General features: G+C 41.7%; 1 protein-coding gene and 2 long non-coding RNA genes across 3 annotated transcripts in view; 2 read left to right on the top strand and 1 right to left on the bottom strand.

Annotated features, from left to right (window-relative positions):
* Positions 1-19,116, bottom strand: part of LOC134218010 (uncharacterized) — a 378,133-nt gene that overhangs the window by 240,074 nt on the left and 118,943 nt on the right. The gene's annotated exons all lie outside the window — the stretch shown is intronic.
* Positions 7,325-8,774, top strand: LOC134214079 (uncharacterized). The gene is made up of 4 exons (XR_009979640.1): positions 7,325-7,581; positions 7,640-7,707; positions 7,760-7,832; positions 7,891-8,774. It is a non-coding gene; the product is annotated as an uncharacterized LOC134214079 (long non-coding RNA).
* On the top strand, positions 13,168-14,775 carry LOC134214078 (uncharacterized). Its single transcript, XR_009979639.1, has 4 exons — positions 13,168-14,378; positions 14,437-14,504; positions 14,557-14,629; positions 14,688-14,775. It is a non-coding gene; the product is annotated as an uncharacterized LOC134214078 (long non-coding RNA).

Genomic DNA, 19,116 nt, shown 5'->3' with positions numbered 1-19,116 from the left:
TCCTTTCAAGAGGCTCGAAAGTCTCCTTCCAAGAGGCTCGAAAGTCTCCTTTCAAGAGGCTCGAAAGCCTCCTTTCAAGAGGCTCGAAAGCCTCCTTTCAAGAGGCTCGAAAGCCTCCTTTCAAGAGGCTCGAAAGCCTCCTTTCGAGAGGCCTCAAGCCTCCTTCAAGAGGCCTGAAAGCCTCCTTTCACGAGGCCTCAAGCCTCCTTTCAAGAGGCCTCAAAGTCTCCATTCAAGAGGCCTGAAAGCCTCCATTCAAGAGGCCTGAAAGCCTCCATTCAAGAGGCCTGAAAGCCTCCATTCAAGAGGCCTCAGCCTCCTTTTAAGAGGCTCAAAAGCCTCCTTTCAAGAGGCCTGAAAGCCTCCTTTCAAGAGGCTCGAAAGCCTCCTTTCAAGAGGCTCGAAAGCCTCCTTTCAAGAGGCTCGAAAGCCTCCTCTCAAGAGGCTCGAAAGCCTCCTTTCAAGAGGCTCGAAAGCCCCCTTCCAAGAGGCTCGAAAGCCTCCTTCCAAGAGACTCGAAAGCCTCCTTTCAAGAGGCTCGAAAGCCTCCTTTCAAGAGGCTCGAAAGCCTCCTTTCAAGAGGCTCGAAAGCCTCCTTTCAAGAGGCTCGAAAGTCTCCTTTCAAGAGGCTCGAAAGTCTCCTTTCAAGAGGCTTGAAAGCCTCCATTCAAGAGGCTCGAAAGCCTCCATTCAAGAGGCTCGAAAGCCTCCTTTCAAGAGGCTCTAAAGCCTACTTTCAAGAGACTTGAAAGCTACCGTTCAAAAAGTTCGAAAGCCTCCTTCCAAGACGATCGAAAACTTCCTTCCCAGAGGCTCGAAAGCTTCCTTCCTAGAGGCTCGAAAGCTTCCTTTCATGAAAGCTAGAAAGCTTGAGCTAGAAAGCTCAAGAGGCTCGAACGCCTCCTTTCAAGAGTCTCGAAATCTTCATTTCAAGAGGCTCGAAAGCCTCCTTTCAAGGGTCTCGAAAACTTTCTTTCAAGAGTTTCGAAAGCCTTTACACAGAGCTCTAATCAGTTCTGACTGACTTGTTCAGCAGATCTATCAAATTCATATCTGCTTCATTCGTAATTAATCTGCGCTATGGGGCTTGGAGATTCATGTCGTCGGCTTCGAAACTAGCCTAAGATTGGATTACGTTTTGTAATTTACTTCATTGACTCCATCCACAAGGTGCAAAAGGTGGCAAAAGCAAATATAGTCGTTCTATACTAATCCAACCATCACTCACAAGTATTAACAAGAACAGTAAGAACTAGAGAACAGTGTGGTAGATCTTACTCCGTAATGCACCATGAAAAAGTGTCTACACGTCTACATTATGGCGAATAAAGTAGGGGGTACTTCAATAAATGCAAAAGTTCGAAGGGGTATCTCTCATAAAAAAGGTTGAGAAACGCTTCCTTAGATGGATGCAATGCACTCTCCAATGTAATGCACTTTTAAACCTAAGTTCGGTCGGTCGAAAGGTGGTTAGGATTAAGATGATCTAAATAGGGTTTGTATTCCGCCTCTGAGTGCATAGACCGTAACGTCCCGAAAAAATTTAAATAATAAAATGAAAAAAAGAGGATTTAAATGTGTAAAGGATAACTTACTCTTTTTTCATTTCTCACATTGCAAATCTTCTTCTCATTTTTAGCTTCTGAATTCTCGCTTCGCAAGTTTAACTTCACTTCATGCTTCTTCCTCCTATGTTTTTTCTTATTATTTCTGTCTTATTCCTCATCATTCACTTCGTGCTTCTCATCATCCAGCTTTTCTCTCACTTCTCTCTCTCATTAAAATCTCTAACTTCTCTCTCTCATTAAAATATCTCACTTCTCTACTCTTGCTTCTGTTCTTCTCACTAATCATTTCTTACTTCTCACATATCACATCTCACCCTTCACTACCACACTTTTCCTATGTTACGTTCACTTCTCACTAATCCGTACTCACTTTATATATTTGATTATTAACTTCTCACTAGTCTTCGCCAAAATGTATTTCATGGGGCATGACCAACGAGAGTGTTGCAGACTCTTTTTACTGAATTTTTAAACATAGTTTTCCGGCGAAACTGATTGGGCTGATAGGGGTTCAGGGCCATTCGACCGAATAGCTTTTTTTTACCACAATAAGTTTGTGAAGTGAGAAAATAGAAGTAGTGAATAGTGAGTAGTGATAAATGAGAGATGAGAAATTAAAAGTAAGAAGTGAATAGTGAGCAGCAGTGTCCAGTTATCACCTAATCCTGTTGTCAAGTTGGATTTCTTTTTTTTTATTGGGGCTGTGCCGCCATTAACTTCTGGGTCTGCATCTGCTACGATATCCAGTTGGGTTCCAGTCTAATGTCTGTTTACAGATTTTGTTCCCGCCCCTACGTGAAGTGTAGACTACCCAGCCCCACTTTCATTCCTGAATTACAGTTGCTATCGACCGCTGGTGGTAACGACGATGGATTTCATTGTTAGAGATCCAATTGTTTGGCCACTAGGCACGAATTATGTACCACAGGTACCTGTTGATGAACACCTGCAGCCGTTGAGTGTTCTCCACTGATACACACCATGTTTCGCTAGCGTACAGCAACACAAATTTCACATTAGAGTTGAAAATTCGTATTTTGGTGCGTTCACTTATCACTTTTTCCAGATATTTTTTAAACTCGCAAAGGCAGCCCTTGCTTTCTTGATCCGTGCGCCTATGTCGCTTTTTGTACCGCCGTCTGACGCCATTTGGCTACTGGCTATTGGAAGCTTTCAACATTCCCTACTGATTGCCCCGCTTCTGTAAAACTGGAAGGGGTCACCGTGTCTACATCCGAAAATACGAATTACAATTCGGAATACTTTCATCTTCGAATTACGTAACCAATTTCTTGCAACTTGTGAATGGAGAAGAAATACGTTCTGAATAAAACTCTATTCCTCTAGTAGGCGGAAAACGGTGTGTGGTGTCGACAATTGAATCACGAGAAGTAACATGTGTACACAAAAGAAAAAAATGAATCTTTCAGTGTGTCACTTAGTGTCGCAAGAAAGTATTTCAAAAACAATATTTAATCATGAACTAGTTATAGGCCGAAGACTTTGCGGAAGGCCACGAAAACACGCTGTATGGTGGAAGCAAAACTGAGGACATTCGACTTCTGAGAAATTTGACTGTTAAACTAAATCGCTTTTCGGCGATAGTGTTTGGAGAATCTGTTGGATGGAATTTTCCAGAATCTGTTGACTGTTCAATGTTTAATCCCAGCACATACTAGATATCACACAGTTACATCCGTAGCTATGGCCATTTGAAAAGACCCATCAACAAAGACAAATCAATAGATCAGCTCAAAAACATTTATTTATCATAGATTTTCATTTACTAGCGAACGATATTCAGCGCCGTACAATCCAAATAGGAACGATATCGTTTCGGTGAAAATCCCCTCGGTTTCCGACAATCAGCAACGCAATCCGAACAAACGACTTCCGCGGAAGCGTAGATTGTTTCCCGGAGATATTTCGAAACTTCATTTGTTTCCCATTTCCTCTACAACTGAGTCTAGTAGAGGCCGAGCAAATTTATGACTTCGTACCACCATACTGCACCGTAATTGCTGTTGTTGTCGAATACTTCGGTTGCTCTTATAACAACCACCATCCCCTGTGCTAGCGCACAGCATCCACAACATAACAATCAAATAATCATTAAAATCTTCAAGTATTATTGTCGACTGTGCAGTGCATGGATCCCTCCCGCCCCGGTTCAGCGCAATTCCCATCTCCAGGGACCGAAATCCGCTGTAATGCTGTTGCGTTGTCTGTTTAAACACGTCGTTACATTTTTCGACTGTTTGTCATCCGTCAACACAATTCATCACAATCATCCCAAACTCCCGAGTGGCTGTGATCTATCTCTCGTCGAATCGCGCTTCCACACTTTGCACCACACATGTCTGTCGCCGGCTATCGTCTATCGTTGCTCTACAATAGATATGTGTGTCGAGTGTGCCTTCAAACTTCAGCATAGTGCATGGAACACATATCACGTCGATCTCATGATGGTGCATCGCATCGCCCCGCCGTCATGCCCGCGAGTTTACCCCACGGAAAGCAGCGAGGGCGGAGGTCACGCTCGAACGGAAGTCCCATTCGATGTAATCCGATAAAAGTCGGAAGCTGCTGCATTATTATTTTCTTTTCCAGTCGAAGTCGTTGCATTTCAGCGTCTCTCTATGTCCGGCCTCGTCGTCGGGCGTCGAGGATGGTCGAAGAATAGCAGTTGCCTCTGTGTTTTATCAGCCGGCGATGGTACTTCGTTACATTGTTGTATGGCAGTATTCTTCCATTACGGATGAATGGTCGGATATAAATCGTTATACGAGTATGGAAAATATTTTTATTCCGCCCCATTCAAGCGTGTGTTATGATAAACTTGACTGGCTTTTATCGGACCGAGGAAATATAAAGTATAGGAGAGTTTGTACATGTGTGCAGGTTTGAGGCTCGTGAAGGATTTTTATTTCGTGAAGACATATAAAAATTGAATTTTATGACGGCGTGTCAAAAGACCCTTCATATTACTGAAGTTATCTGTCGGCAGTAAATTCATAATGGTACTAGCAATCATTTGTTGCGTATAACAATATCGCTTGAGAGTTTATAGTTCAAGGCTTGATGGAACTGAAACACTATATAGGGGATCTGTTCCATTTTTCATCATACGCTAAGTTGTTCATCTTATCACAAAATAAAAAAGAAGTGCTTTGCTTACTGCTCAAGAAAGCTACAACAATAGGAAATTAATAAATTTGATTTCGAAACAAGCAAGTATAGTATCAGAACAATTCGGTTTGTTGGTGTTTAACTTTGTAATAAAAAATAATGATTCATGCTAACGTTTTTTCAGAATAACATGCATGATATTGCTGTAACAGCTACTTTAGAATAAAATATCACCGGAACAATTTTGTCACAGACAATCACGTAAAGCTAATCAAAGCCAATTTTCTCAATAATTTTGACATCATTCAGCATAGCATCAACAAAAGCAGATTGACAACTCCAACGTTTTTTTTTTTTGAATCTCGGATCGAACCGGTTTGTGTCCGCTATTTCCTCATTTCTGAGCTGCGTCGCAATTTGCCGGTGCTTTGATTACACTGACCGGTCGCGTTTCCTTCTTTGCGCTTCACTGATTAGCCAGAGCTGGGTGAGGTGGACGATTCAGCATCATCCTCATCATCACCATCGGTATTAGCGCGAAGCTGTCCAAGGTTGATACTCGGTTCAGTCGTTCGTTACACCACCTGCATCGGGCGAAATATCAACCATCGCCGTTTGCTTCGAATGTAATCTCCGTCTAAGTAGACGGATGAGATGGCGAGGAACTTCACGAGGCGTGACTGTAGAGATGTTACGATGCAAATGCGGTTTGGTCGTCGGTGTTATGGCAGTTACTCTATTTGGTTCACGGTCAGTGCATGTGCCCGTATATTGGCGTTGGGTGTTCTTCTTCTATCACCGCACGCTCGAGCAGAAGATAAACAAACAAACGGTTGCCCACAGACCCAGTAAGCGTGTCAAAAAGATTTCACTCAGTATACGATGCGATGTGAGGTCATATCTTGTTTCGTTTGGCGGTTTCGGCGTGGGATCTGATGCAAGCCGCGCGAATGACGATGAAGATGATGAGTTGCCATCGATTAATCATCTCGGGGGGGTTCGGACGAATACTCTACTCAGATGGATGGCTCAAGATTCAAGACCAAATATGAATGGAAATCGTCGCCGAAGGGAGGACGGAATTCCGACACATATCCGCTCGCCTTGAACTTCTCACTCGGGGGTGGATATAGGCGATGCGAAAGAAGATACAAATTAGCATTTTAAATTGATACACTGTCACGAACGGAGCTCGGGGAGTGAACACATGAAGAGGGACGTTGTATCACTGCTAAAAGACAGAACGAGCTGTGAGTATGTGAAACATTCACAGCAAAGTGAAGAATTTTGCAGATTTCAATCGCAAAAATATATAATCATTTATTGGACAGATAAACACTTCTTACTGAAATACAAGAACTTTTATAGTATTAACTGTTTTACATCAGCGACAAAATAGGAAACGCTTTTCTCCGGCAGCTAAACCTTAGAAGACAATCGAAGATACTGATTCGACGATGACTCTATGCAAATATTCCAACAAACAAATAAAAATCGTCCAGGACACAAGACCAAGACAATTTATTAAACTAACTTAATAAGGATTTTTGAAGGCTGCTCAAATTTGAATTCATATACCTATTGTCAATTTTCCAAAAAAAAAAAACAATCGAAAAATAAACCCTTCAACGTTGAAGGCATTTTTCTCGAAACATTATCATTTTATGGAACAAAAAGCTTAATAATTATCAGCAAATACTTCACTGTACGATGTCGACGCGACTCAATAAACGATGTTACACATCTTGTGCGCGAATTTCGAACGGGCATGATCTCATTTTTTCTCTTCCAAGGCGATTGGCGCTTTTGGTTGTGGTGAGAGGTGCGAGAACCAAATGCCAACAGATAGTGAAGCCTTTGAAAGCTCAAGCCTAACGTGTGTATTATTTACCGAATACACGGTAGACTGGTTGAAAATGATTATTGTTCCAGCTGTAAACATACCGACAACTGTTTGAAAGAATTATGAATGATAGGACGTATAAATTTAACTGTTGATCATATTGTCATTATATATTGCGTTTTCTAATTAAGCTGTTCATGACTTCCATAAGCAAATAAATCATAATACACCCGATTCTGTTTTTACACGGATTTTTTTTACACGGCCGTGTAAAAAAAATTCCATACAAAATTTTTGCAAAGTTGCTCCATTTTGCATAATTCGTCGAGAAATCATAACACTTTTTTTACACGGATTTTCGAATTTTGAACTGAAAACTGTTTTTACACGGAACGCATTCCCCGTGTAAAAAAAGAATCGGGTGTAGGTATGTACTGCAAACGTTGATCATTTACGTTGGTTTTTTTCTGAAACATTCTTCACTACTTTATTCTTTGGGTACTAGCCAATGACCAAAAAGTATACAGAAGTGTTCTCAGAGAATTTCAGTATCGAAGGTTCATTTAATTTCGTGTTAAACGGAATGTTTTTACAGATCTTACACACTTGTTTTCAGTTTCAAAATATAAAGGGCATCCTAAATTCCTTGGCTTTCCAGCTTAGGTCAAAACAATTTACCCTCAAAAAGTAGAAATTGGGATAATATTATTGGATTTTATTCATGCTGCTTGTTGCGTACGCCCATTGCGTAACAACGCACCTACTACAACACCGATATGAATAGCATACCTTTAATCGCCGTACACGATACGATGACAGATATAGATAATTGCCATGCACTGTTACGGATAGAATAGAGTGAGAAGTCGAAAAGATATACTGAATTGAACCATACTGTCGTTTTCTGATTGTTCGCTAAAATTGTTGCTCGGAAAGTATATTTTTTCAGTTAACAACTCCTAAGTTAATACCACTTGAATTTCAAAACCTAGAATAGTTTTTTCTACAGAATCTATAGTGAATTATTAAGATTCTATAGTGGTAAGATATTCCTGGATTATGTCCAAACGTAGAATTCATGTAACTCACAAAATTGTAGGTTATCATGCCAGAAGATCGTTCATAGTTTCGTTCCTTTCGTTTCGATACTTACGAGTTATAACTAAGGTAAATAGCTGTAAATCAGTGAGAGAAAGCACATACTAATTGTTGTACTTAGAACTAGATTTGGCTATACGACCCTAATCGGTGTCAATCGATCGTTACGTAGAAAACCAAGGAAACGTACAAACGTAAGTAGGTGACCATTACTCTTGGAGAAGAATTATGAATTTAGTTTCTCTTATGCAGGAAAATTTTAATCGTGTCCCGCATATTCGCGCCATAATAAACCGATTGAAGATTACGGAAAAGCGTTTCATTCGTTGCATGAGCAACATTTTAAAATTTTCGTTTTCCGTTTCGATCGACGATGCCCAGGCAAAATCAGATACCACGAGAAAGTATGCTGCAGACGTGCTTGCTCTGCAATCTTCCAGATGACGACCAAATGGTATGCTGTGATCGGTGTGACGAGTGGTTCCACTTCAACTGCGTCGGTGTCAACGAGGATGTGGCCAATCGTTCATGGAGCTGCCCAGAATGTCTGCTAATGACGAACCCAGCTCCACAATTGCCGCAATCATCGATTCCCTCAGCAGGTGAGCCACCTATACGTTCACCTCTGCCGTCACCACGAGTGCCAAGTTTGTCTTCTTATCGAACGCCAACCCCACGCCCCCGAAACTCTGCAATACAAGCTCCGCCGCCACTGCCAGTGTCCACCGAGATTCCGCCAAGATTACCGCCGGTGCCTTCCCCTCGTATCCACACTCCTCGTCCACGAGCTCAAAGTACACATATAGCTGCTCCGTTAACGCTCCCAGAATGTGCACATCCTCCACGCAACTTACTTTCTCCCGTCATCGAGGATGGGGAAGCGAGGAACTTTTGCCAAGATGTGTTGACAGAAGAGGATCTTGTAAATAGACTACCATCAGACCTTCGGATCCAGTTTTTGCAACAACAAGAAGCCATTGAGCAGCGATATTTGCGGCGTAGGTTCCAGATGTTGTTAGAGTCACCAATGAACATAAATCAGTCCAATGCGCCTCGTCCCAGTGTAAATGCTTCAGCACCCGCATATCATTCTTCGCCAGTGTGTGCCAATCAAATGCTTCCGTCGCCCACTCCACAGAACAGAAATATTTCGCCATTCGTTCCGATCATGCAGCCTCAGCAATCGTATATTCCATCTAATCCTCCTGCTGTTATAAACGAGCGACCATTTGTTCCCATGATTCCTTCGGAATCAACCAATCAACAACCTCAAACTTCTGTCTTTCATCCGCTGCCAGCCGGTCAACGTCCGTACGCTTCAACAGTTCAACCTCGAACCAATTATCAACCCGGTGTTCCCGCCTTTGCTCATCCTTGCGGCAATCAGCGTACGTATACTTCTGCGTTCGCCCCACTGCCGGGTAATCTACACCCAACAGGTGCGGAATACTATCAGTCTGCCTTTCATGACGATCCAACAGCAATGGGAGGAACGGTATTGCTTAATAGAAGTCAGATTGCCGCTCGTCACGCTGTACCTAAAGATTTGCCTATTTTTACCGGTGAACCGGAGGAGTGGCCCTTGTTTTTCGCAACGTTTGAGAACACGACGCACCTCTGCGGACTCACAGCCGAAGAGAACATGATCCGACTCCAAAAGTGTTTGAAGGGAAAGGCGTTAGAGGCGGTAAGGTGTCAGTTGTTGCATCCTAGTAACTTGGACCAGGTTCTCTCTACTCTGAGAATGCTCTTCGGTCGGCCGGAAATTATTGTCCATTCGCTGTTACAAAAGATCAACAATCTTCCAGCCCCTAAAGCAGATCGACTTGCAACACTAATCGACTTTGCTCTGGCAGTACGGAATATGGTGGCCACAATTAAGGCCTGTGAGTTAGAGCAGCACCTCTGCAATCTCACGCTCCTACATAGCTTATCTGAACGACTCCCTCCGATGATTCGTTTGAATTGGGCAACACATAGACAGTCACTTCGCTGTGTCACGTTGTCCGAGTTTAGCGAATGGCTGTACAAGTTAGCGGAAGCAGCAAGTACAGTGACGATGCCACAGTTTTCGGCAGCTTCCGACACTAAAATTCGCCGCGGCCGGAAAGAAGATGGATTTTTAAATGCACACTGTGAAACAATTCCGAAAACAGCGCAATCCGTAGATATTGGCGAGTGCCTTATTTGCCAGGGATGTTGCGCTACAGTGGACAAGTGTAGGAGATTTCTATCGTTCAGTCTTTCTGCTCGCTGGAACACACTTCGGGAACATAAGCTTTGTCGAAGCTGTTTAAGCACCCATCGTGGACCGTGCAAGTCACAGAAGCTGTGCGGAAAAAATGGATGCCAGTTTAAACACCATCGTTTGTTGCACAATGACGCGAAAGACAAGCAAGAGGAATCCAATTGTCCACCTCACGCCGCCGAAGAACCGGTGTCCGATGCCGAGCCGTGTAACACGCATAGCGGAGGAAACAAGGCTGTACTCTTTCAGTACATTCCGATCATCCTCTATAACAAGGGGATCAGATTACGCACTCATGCTTTTCTCGACACTGGATCCTCATTGACATTGATGGAGGAAAGTCTAGCAAATCAGCTAAACCTGGATGGAGAACAGTATCCACTATGCTTGCGGTGGACAGGGGATACTTGCAGATATGAAAAAGAAGCTAGGATAGTTTCCCTTAACATTTCCGGCACGTTCGAAGGAAGCAGTCAACACAAGCTAACAGAGGTCTATACTGTGCGCGAATTGAAGCTTCCTGCTCAAACTGTATCCGCGAATCAATTAGCTGACAAGTATAGCCATTTGAAGGGCCTGCCGATAGAAGCATATAGCAACGCTCAGCCAAAAATACTAATTGGTGTAAGCAACGCTAGAGTGATTCATGCCCTCCACAGCCGCGAAGGGAAACCAGGTGAACCCGTTGCAATCAAGACGCGCCTTGGTTGGGTGATATACGGTGCTTATCCGGAATTTAAAGATCTGAGACCTGCTTCCACTGAACGCAGCACAGGTCATGTATGTCCGCACTTTCGTGAAAGGGACGACGACATGCACGAAGCGGTTAAACACTATTTTACCCTAGACAGTCTAGGAATCACCGCCTCTCAAAACCGGATGATGTCCAAAGAAGACGAACGAGCTATGGAAATACTGCGGAAAGTTACAAATTTCAAGAACGGGCGATACCAAGTGGGCCTGCTCTGGAAATATGATGACATACGTCTGCCCAACAACAAATCCATGGCCCTGAAACGTCATATTTGTTTAACCAAAAGGATGGAACGCGAGCCACATTTAGGAGCTACAATAAAGGCTAAGATGAGGGATTATGAGAATAAAGGATACATCCGTAAGCTTACTCCAGAGGAGAGTCAAAGAACTGGAGATCGTACTTGGTATCTCCCAATTTTCCCAGTGTTCAATCCTAATAAACCAGGAAAAATCCGGATAGTCTTTGACGCCGCAGCCTCGTTTAGAGGAATTTCTTTAAACGATGTCCTAATGAAAGGACCGGATCAACTGAACGCTCTGTTACCCGTTTTGTATAAGTTTCGAGAGCGGTTGATAGGCCTCGGCGGTGACGTGGCAGAAATGTTTCACCAGATGCAAATGCGCCCCGAAGATGAGGACAGCCAACGAATTATATGGTGTGCTAACGATGACAACACGAATCCGTGCGACTTCGTAATGCAAGTTGTTACATTCGGCGCTACCTGTTCGCCGAGCACAGCACTGTACGTTATGAAGAAGAATGCATCTCGATTCGATGACAAGTATCCCATTGCCGTCGACGCTATCTGCCGTCGCCACTATGTCGACGATATGTTGACAAGCGTCGACACCGAAGAGGAGGCAATAAGACTGGCAAAAGAAGTTCGTTACATTCATCATGAAGGCGGATTCCATATGCGAAACTGGGTTTCGAATTCGTCCGCTGTGATCCAAGCGCTGGAGGAAACCCCCAAATCCGAGAAATCTATGGAAATGAACGCCGACCTTGCAATGGAGAAAGTACTTGGTATGTGGTGGAGTACAAAAGCTGACATATTCCGCTATAAGCTTTGTACAGATCGTAACAAACAGCTTTTATCCGGTACTAAACACCCCACCAAGCGGGATGTCCTTCGTACCTTGATGGCAATCTATGACCCATTAGGATTAATTGCGCACTACCTAATGTACTTGAAGGTGTTGCTGCAAGAAATTTGGAGATCGAAAACTGAGTGGGACGATAAAATAGAGGAGGAACATCTAAATAAGTGGTTGATTTGGTTGGGAATTCTTCCCGAGCTAGAATCTGTTGAAATACCCCGCTGCTACTTTCGGAATGCTTCAGAGATTAATGGAGCTACTGTGGAGCTCCACACTTTCGTGGATGCCAGCGAATTAGGCTTTGCCGCTGTGTCCTATTTTCGCTTTGAGTTGAACGGTTACATCGAATGTGCTCTTATTGGAAGTAAAACACGAGTAGCTCCTTTGAAATTTGTGTCCATTCCTCGCCTGGAGCTGCAAGCAGCAGTTGTCGGCGCACGGTTAGCGCGAAGCATCGTGGAAGGACATTCCATCAACATTAAACGCCGCTACTTCTGGACGGACGCAAGGGATGTAATATGTTGGCTACAGTCCGATCATCGGCGATATTCACAGTTTGTCGCCTTCCGTGTTGGCGAAATATTAGAAACAACAAACATCACGGAGTGGAGATGGTTGGGCACGAAGCATAACGTCGCAGATGACGGCACTAAATGGAAGTTAAGACCAGACCTCAAGCCAACCAGCCGGTGGTACACCGGGCCGTCCTTCCTATGGAAGAGCAGAGAGGAATGGCCAGCTTCGGTTCTGAATGACGTAGAAACCTCTACAGAAATTCGACTCAATCTACTATTTCACTCCGAAGGTAAAGCTCGAACGATTCTGCTCCCGGAAAACTATTCTTCCTGGCAACGTTTAAGGCGCGTAACGGCCTTTGTTCAACGCTTCATCGGAAACATCAGAAAGATGAAGAATAGGAAGCCAACGTGCAAAGGACCACTCACAAATGAGGAACTATCTGAAGCAGAAGCGTTCCAAATCATGCGAGCCCAGAGAGAAGTATATAGTGAAGAAGCAGCAATATTAGCCGACAGTCGACGGCTGAACAAAAGAGACCGGTTATATAAGCTAAATCCCTTTATTGATGATCGTGGGATTATGCGAATAGGCAGTCGTTTGGGTGAGTGTGACTTTGTAGACGAGAGTGACCGGTTCTCTATCGTGCTTCCCCGAGAACACCCAGTCACAAATCTCATCGTCTCTGATGTGCACTGCCGCTATCATCATCAGTGCCATGAAACATGCGTCAATGAAATCCGTAAACAATACTATATTCCACGTGTGCGAAGAGTTTGTCTCAAGGTGCGCCGAAACTGTCAGCAGTGTAAAATCCTTGGTGCGAGACCAGCACCACCGGCCAAAAGCAAGAGTAGCTGCCTTCATACGTCCCTTTTCCTACGTTGGTGTAGACTTCTTTGGTCCGTTCCTCGTTCTTGTAGGGCGTCATCACGAAAAACGTTGGGGTGTGATTGTCACATGCATGACAACCAGGGCAATTCATATCGAGCTAGCTGCATCGTTGAGTACAAGCTCTTGCATTATGGCGCTAAGGAATTGCTTCGCACGTCGTGGGACCCCTGTTGAGATCAGAAGCGATCGCGGAACGAATTTCGTGGGCGCGGAAAAAGAACTTAAGGCTGCGGTAGCATTTTTGGACATAGAAAAACTAATGACTGAATTCACCACACCAACAACTTCCTGGCGGTTCAATCCGCCTGCGTCTCCACACATGGGCGGCTGCTGGGAGCGTCTTATTCAGTCGGTGAAGAAAGTGCTTGCAATCATTAAACCTCAACGAATACCTACTGAAGAGGTGCTACGCAGTTACTTGATTCAGGTGGAAAACACTATCAACAGCCGACCTCTAACACATGTACCGGTGGATGACTATTCTTCGCCGGCTCTTACACCAAACCATTTTCTGGTAGGATCGTCGAATGGGTCCAAACCTTTGGTCCCTTACACCGATTATCCGCTTGAACTTCGGAAGTCATGGAAAGCATCGGATACATTAGCAAATCGCTTCTGGCAACGTTGGGTAGCCGAGTACTTGCCTACAATAACACGTCGTTCTAAATGGTTCTACCCTGTGAGACCAATAGCTGTCGGGGACGTCGTCGTTATAGCTGATCCGGAGTTGGTAAGGAACTGTTGGCCGAAAGGACGAGTGGTTTCGGTGAAGACATCATCAGACGGTCAAGTGCGTTCTGCGGTAGTACAGACTTCTTCTGGACTCTACGACAGACCTGCGGTTAAGATTGCTGTATTGGACGTAGGTGCAGACGAAAGTGAGTTGGACCAGGACCCAACCACTGGGGGGGACTGTTGCGTACGCCCTTTGCGTAACAACGCACCTACTACAACACCGATATGAATAGCATACCTTTAATCGCCGTACACGATACGATGACAGATATAGATAATTGCCATGCACTGTTACGGATAGAATAGAGTGAGAAGTCGAAAAGATATACTGAATTGAACCATACTGTCGTTTTCTGATTGTTCGCTAAAATTGTTGCTCGGAAAGTATATTTTTTCAGTTAACAACTCCTAAGTTAATACCACTTGAATTTCAAAACCTAGAATAGTTTTTTCTACAGAATCTATAGTGAATTATTAAGATTCTATAGTGGTAAGATATTCCTGGATTATGTCCAAACGTAGAATTCATGTAACTCACAAAATTGTAGGTTATCATGCCAGAAGATCGTTCATAGTTTCGTTCCTTTCGTTTCGATACTTACGAGTTATAACTAAGGTAAATAGCTGTAAATCAGTGAGAGAAAGCACATACTAATTGTTGTACTTAGAACTAGATTTGGCTATACGACCCTAATCGGTGTCAATCGATCGTTACGTAGAAAACCAAGGAAACGTACAAACGTAAGTAGGTGACCATTACTCTTGGAGAAGAATTATGAATTTAGTTTCTCTTATGCAGGAAAATTTTAATCGTGTCCCGCATATTCGCGCCATAATAAACCGATTGAAGATTACGGAAAAGCGTTTCATTCGTTGCATGAGCAACACTGCTATTATGTAAGGGAATTTTCAATAAATTAAACTTTACCCTGAGCTTTAGGTTTGGTTATCCTTGACGAAACATTTAGGTATCAGGCCAGGCGGCTCTTCCATAGTGAAGAATATGAACTATGCGCTGGTTTTCATAAGAAACAGGATTCATGTCATTCATAAAAAAATGAAAAAAATAGAAGGATTGTGTACAAGACACAACCGCTCGACGTAAACTACGTAAAACCTCTTAGTGCAATGTGAATCGTTATATTATGTAAATATTAGGTTATATACATGCCACAATCACAAATTTTAATTTTAAACAAAGAAAAATTATTTAAGCTGTTTTAGTGGAATATCTTCAACTGTCATGAGGCGAGTTTAGTACTCAGGGCTGGTAGCGATGAATGCCGTACAAAATAATTACTTTAGTGACCAACGATGACGGTATAATTCGTAAATTGTAAATTAAAGTTTTATTTTTGAAAGCCTTATCTAGAATGCTATCAGAAATCAAGGAAAGACAAAAACAAGCAAAAGTCCAGTGAGTCACACTCTCATAAGTACCACGGAGTTGGATATTGAGGATGGTATTATTTGGATCAGCCAGAAGCTAGGAATGTGGTACCTCATTTTAAGTAACACACCACGAGAAGGTATCTACCCGGCGTCTCGGGAACGGGTAGTGAGTTACAAGTTGGGTCACAACATTATGTTGATAATTACAACAAGAATACTGCATAGAATGATATAAAATAATCTAATAGATTCCTAGACGATAAAATTTTTGAACTCACAAAGCTTATAAATCTTTTGTAGGACCATTTGTTTGAAAAATATAAAGTTAAACTATGGTTGAATAACAAATTTAAATGAAGCTTCTGAGATTTTGAGCTCGACGTGGCATTCTGAGGAAAATTTTTAAAATCCAATAAAACCATGGTCTCTAGAAATCCATAAACTTTAATTTCAAAATCTATATTTTTTTCAATGCTCTTTGCATCAATCTAGCAGTGAAGCACGTGTAGTATTACCACTGGCAGGGTCAGTTATTGATATTTGATAGAGCACCACTTGGCGTAAGAACGCTCCCTTTGTGAACTACATCGTGCTTGCGACGAGTGGTGCCCACCTCTCGGTCCGCCAATCTTCAAGAATAAAATCTGTTGTGTGTATGATCTTTCTTATGTTAATCTTCATTCTTTGATTATTACTTACTAAATTTTCCAAAAAGATGTACTTTGTTTATTTACTTCGACTCAGGGTTGGGAAAAATCAAATTTTCGAAAAATCGAGAATGATCAAACTCACTCGCGATTTTACTTTTAAATTATCAAGTGATTAAAACTCGCCAGCGATTAAGAATCGTTTGAAAATCGTATCTTGATTTGAAGCATTTACCGTTACCTTTTAAACTATTTTTCCTTACTAGCATGAAACTATAACGCCAAATAGAAGGTATAACGGGACTGTTGACAATTAGCTATTATTAGTGAAGATTAATGATTGAATGAAAATTCTGTGTTTATTATCGTTTGAGTACAAAATTTGAGAAGTTGTCGCCGGCGACAACTCGCCAACTGTTTTCACGTGAAAAGTTTTCACATGAAAATTGCAATCATGATCGTCTGATAATGATTAAGCACAACACTGCCGACTATATAAATTTGCCATAGGACAATATTAAAGTCCCCGGATAATGTTTTGTAATATCAAATGGAGCGGATCCAATATATACGGAACCGGCGGTGGCGGTAACATTTTACATCCCAAAAATGCGTATGCTTCTTATGTATCGGTGTGTCCATCCAGATCTCATTCTTCCTTGAAAACGAAGCATAATTTATGTGAGCTTTGTCGCTCCAAACTATGATTAATTATTTGTTTTGCACAACTATTTTTGCAAATTTCACTATATTGAAATAAAAATAAGTCGCGATTGCGTGAGGATGCATGAAATGTTTCTTGTGGAGCTTATTAAGGAAACTCCAATCTTTCCAACACTGACAATTTCATTGCTTGGACGGGTTTGGGACCCAATCGAAAGTTTTATTTTGTGAAACATATTATGCATAGTAAAAATGGCAGAAAAAAGCTTGCAATTAATATCATGATTAAAGATCAGCTGAAAACGGTTTCTGATTGAATCATGTTTAAAAACGTTTTACTTACCCTCCTTATTGATACCTATATTGATTTTTATCATGGAAATTATTATAATCCAAGAAAAACACGATTATACGTGAACATTTTTTCATGCATATTTGCGATTAAACTAACATCTACATTATGGTGATGTTTTGGCAGGCAACATTTCTTACAAGTAAACAATATTGTTTCAAAAATCCTATGGCATTACTATTTGAGAGTACAAAAATGAAAAATAATTTGGAAATTGAAGAAAATGTTTTTGATTTTTGACCAGGATTTGGCTGAAATAGTGTTTCTGAATTTTGACCAGGATTTGGCTGAAATACTCCTCAGTGTGACGTTGAGAAACATCAAATCTGATTGTCATGTGATAAAACTGAGGCTGTCCACTATCTTGTCATCGGAGGGTATTAACGCTCACCAGCAGACGTGGTTCTGGTTTCAATCAGGCCTGGGAATTGTCGCGTTTGTCAGTGACACCTGACAAGATACATAAAAACATGGTCAGTAAAAAAAAACTTGACAACTTCCAGTTTTCCGTCGCACGACTGGACCCCCACGACCAGATGACAACTTTTTCCAACCGCGACAATTTGCTTTTGTTGTATGTCTTGTTAGAGCACACATCTGCGACAAAAGTGTGACAACGCATACAGTTTCGACTCTGTGCACGACACAACATTGGTCCCGAAAGTAAGTTATGTCGCATCTTGTATTTGTCCATCTGCGTGGAGGAGCAATAGCAGCGGACAAATTTGAAACCTATCACACCGAAAAGGGCACTTTATAATTAATTATTTCTTTTTTCTTTGACAGATTTTCTGTTTAGAAGTAAGAAATTTTATTCAATTTTGCGTTGTTACGTACATAATAAGGCCGATACAAATATTTAAAATCTATTTTGTCTCTTCCCTCGGATTTTTTTTTTTGCTAAAAAGTAATATTTTGTGGGGGCAACAAATTAAAATTCGGATAATTTTAAGGATTTTCAAAACATTCTTTAAGAGAAGTACGAGAAGTTTTTTGATTTTTTTATTTCAATATTTATTTTTTATTACCCCCCCCCCCCCCTGACCTTTCGGAGACCAGTAGGACAAAAAGTATATTACAGTAGCCATTCGATAACTGCAAAATGTTTACATTTCAGTTAACGAATGCCGTTCGATAACTGCAACGCATTCTAGACGTCAAACAGTTGTCAATCGACGTCGGATGCAATAAAAGTGCATCTAAATGTGCAGCGCAATGCAGCTGTCATTGAGTTTGACATCAGTTTGAAGTTTAGCGGTCCGATAACTGCAAAACTGTTGCAACTATCGGATTGCAGTTAAAAAGCATTGCAGTTAAATGACTTGCAGTTATCGAACGTCCACTGTAAATATTTGTAAAGGCCTAATATATAAACAAAAAAAAAAACAAGTGTCTCTTGCATAGAGAAAGATCCCCCAGAAATAACTGAGCCTTAATGCAACGTTTGCTCGCTTTTCACGCGGTTTATTGAGTTTTCGTGCTTTTCAAGCGGGTTTTGGATTAATACGATTTTTTTAACCGATTTTGATCACGTGGTTTTGAAAAAAAAAAATCGGAGCCAACGAAACAGCGATTTTTGATAAAGTCGTTTATACGCGGTTTTTGTGATTTACGCGGTTTTGACTTACGCAGTACAATCGTCCGCGTAAATATCTACTTCAGTGGATTCTGACCGGTACACCGTTTGTAGAAATTGCCTGATAGACGTTTATTTGACTGCAATATTTTATGTATAAGAGAAATACGGAATTTTATTTGAGCGAATATCCTACATTAGGGGCAATTAAGGAACATTCGATACATTTACTGTTGTGGGGCCGTACACTTATTACGCTGCATTTTTCTGTGTTTTTTTCGAAACCCCCTCCCCATGTAAATTTTTTTTCTTACACATTATTTTTTATTTATATGGAGAGTAAGAAAATGATAGTACTCCCCCCATAAGTGCTTACGTGATAAGTGTACTGTCATGAAACGCTCATGCGGGCTTGTTCATGCTATGTACAGCATAGTATGTTTTTTGGTTTATGTTGTTCAAAATACAACAGCTTGTGTGCTCGAGTGTTAATGGCCCGCTTAAAAGATTTCTGGATATAGATCATTACAAACCATTCGTGATTTTTAAACATACATTTTAGATATGTAATTAAATGACGGATTTTGGTTAAACAGGA

This window comes from Armigeres subalbatus, chromosome 2, assembly GCF_024139115.2.
Source record: "Armigeres subalbatus isolate Guangzhou_Male chromosome 2, GZ_Asu_2, whole genome shotgun sequence".
In the NCBI taxonomy this organism is placed as follows: Eukaryota; Metazoa; Arthropoda; class Insecta; order Diptera; family Culicidae; genus Armigeres; species Armigeres subalbatus.
This window is presented reverse-complemented; position numbering and strand designations above follow the sequence as displayed.